Genomic DNA, 2500 nt, shown 5'->3' on the forward strand with positions numbered 1-2500 from the left:
CAAACTTGTCTTAGTGTGTTTAAGTTAATGAGGGGAATCAGTCTGTTTGGTTTTTGCTGAATTTTCACAGAATCACTAATCGCACTGCGCTACACTTCCCCTACACACAACACACTTCACACATTTCAGGTTGCCAGATATGTACATTTATTCAGTTCTCACACGTGGGCTACGGGAGGATTAACTGCTGTATTAGCCACTGCACAACGCGCTAGCAAAAAAACGTATGGCTAAACAAAGCATAGCGACTCGTTCCTCATCACAGCGTTTATTTAGTAGAGATGAAATTGTAAATAGAATCAGGATCTTCTGTTTTCCTGCAGCAGGTGGATTCTGGGACTGTTTATTTTACTGAAGGGCTAATCAAAACCACACAGGCCTGTATATCGCTGCAGCTTCAGATTGCGCTTCGTATTCAGGACCAGAAACACGAGAACTTGCACTTTTTTGGGTGAAATTGTTGTAAATATGAAATAAGACCAACTTCCAGTGGAAAGACTGCTTTATTTATCATTTGTGTCATTATCTGATCAGTAAAGGTGAATTTAAGTCTTTTTGATTTTCGGTGGTTTTTGATGCTTCTGTTCCCCCTTCGCTCTGCTGCTTCACCCCGGGGTGATTTTCAGTAATGTTATTAATGGTTATTAATGGTTATGATGAAAGGCTGTTTTCAGTCAGTGTTTTGTTCAGTGCTGGATTTATAATGAATTAGTTTGAGCACTTTTCTTACTGATCATCTCAGTTTAGCTTAATACCTGCAGGAAATGTGTAATTTTAATGGTGTAGACAGATTTAAACTGGTAATATCTCTTCATTAATTTCACTAAAGAGTCTAAACTCTAAGTTTTTTACTGTGTAACTGAAGGAACTGTACGAAATAAATCCACTTAAATATTAGAAAGAGCCGCATTAATGCAGAGTATCATCTGATACAGATTCACTCTTAAACACTTTAAAGTGTCTGTAAGAGTACCGCTGCTGGTATTGAGTATTGTAATCCTGAGTATTAACCCAAACTGTACCTTAAAGCTGATCAGTGTCGAGGAATGGACTTTTCTATAAAACATGCTTGGATTGTGAAATTTAAGATTAAATAAAATGATAAAATAACAGATGATCAGTCTGTAGTCTGAACAGCATGTTTGCTAGTTTATTAGCATGGCGGCTAATCCTGCTAAAGTTTTTATTCAGCAGCGTGATCTAATGCGCACTTTTACACTGATGATCACTAACATCAAAAAGTCACAAGAATTCCAAGTTTGGTAAAGATTTGTAAAGATTGGTAAAAGCATTAGTGTATTATATGGGTGTAATGAGGCAGTTATAAGGCAGTTATAAGGCAGTAATGAGGCAGTAATAAGGCAGTAATAAGGCATTTATAAGGCAGTAATGAGGCAGTAATGAGGCAGTAATGAGGCAGTAATGAGGCAGTAATGAGGCAGTAATAAGGCATTTATAAGGCAGTAATGAGGCAGTAATGAGGCAGTAATGAGGCAGTAATGAGGCAGTAATAAGGCAGTAATGAGGCAGTAATAAGGCAGTAATGAGGCAGTTATAAGGCAGTAATGAGGCAGTAATAAGGCATTTATAAGGCAGTAATGAGGCAGTAATGAGGCAGTAATGAGGCAGTTATAAGGCAGTAATGAGGCAGTAATAAGGCAGTAATAAGGCATTTATAAGGCAGTAATGAGGCAGTAATAAGGCAGTAATAAGGCATTTATAAGGCAGTAATGAGGCAGTAATAAGGCAGTAATAAGGCATTTATAAGGCAGTAATGAGGCAGTAATGAGGCATTTATAAGGCAGTAATGAGGCAGTAATAAGGCAGTAATAAGGCATTTATAAGGCAGTAATGAGGCAGTAATGAGGCATTTATAAGGCAGTAATGAGGCAGTAATAAGGCAGTAATAAGGCATTTATAAGGCAGTAATGAGGCAGTAATGAGGCATTTATAAGGCAGTAATGAGGCAGTAATGAGGCAGTAATGAGGCATTAGGGCTGGATTTCAGTCAGTGATTTTATTTCCTGTCTGTGTTTAAGCTGATCTGAGATGTTTGGTCGGGATTTTTTGATTTGATCAGATTAAATTTATAACGCTCTGCTGTCTATATGAGGCTGTATATTAATGGTAATAAATGTACAGTTTTGGGTTTTTCTTCATGTGTGAGTTTTATTTTCTTGTGATTTTAATCAGTGCACTTTTCTGGAAAGTGAGATCTGTTTTGTGAAATTCAGCTCTGGAAAAAATAAGAAAGCATTTAAAATTGATGAGTTTCTCTGATTTTACCAAAATAAAAAGCTCTGGAATATAATCAGGAGGAAGATGGATGATCACAAGGAGGAGAACATGATGCCAAGATGCATAAAAACTGTGATTAAAAACCAGGGTTATTCCACCAAATATTGATTATGGTTTAAATGAGAATATTTATATTTGTAATTTGGGAGAAATGTTGTCTGTAGTTTATAGAATAAAACAACAATGTTCATTTTACTCAAAC

General features: G+C 36.4%; 1 protein-coding gene across 2 annotated transcripts in view; it reads left to right on the plus strand.

Annotated features, from left to right (window-relative positions):
- Positions 1-2500, plus strand: part of lrch1 (leucine-rich repeats and calponin homology (CH) domain containing 1) — a 46841-nt gene that overhangs the window by 43193 nt on the left and 1148 nt on the right. The gene's annotated exons all lie outside the window — the stretch shown is intronic.

The sequence above is a fragment of the Astyanax mexicanus genome, chromosome 11, assembly GCF_023375975.1.
Source record: "Astyanax mexicanus isolate ESR-SI-001 chromosome 11, AstMex3_surface, whole genome shotgun sequence".
Taxonomy (NCBI): domain Eukaryota; kingdom Metazoa; phylum Chordata; class Actinopteri; order Characiformes; family Acestrorhamphidae; genus Astyanax; species Astyanax mexicanus.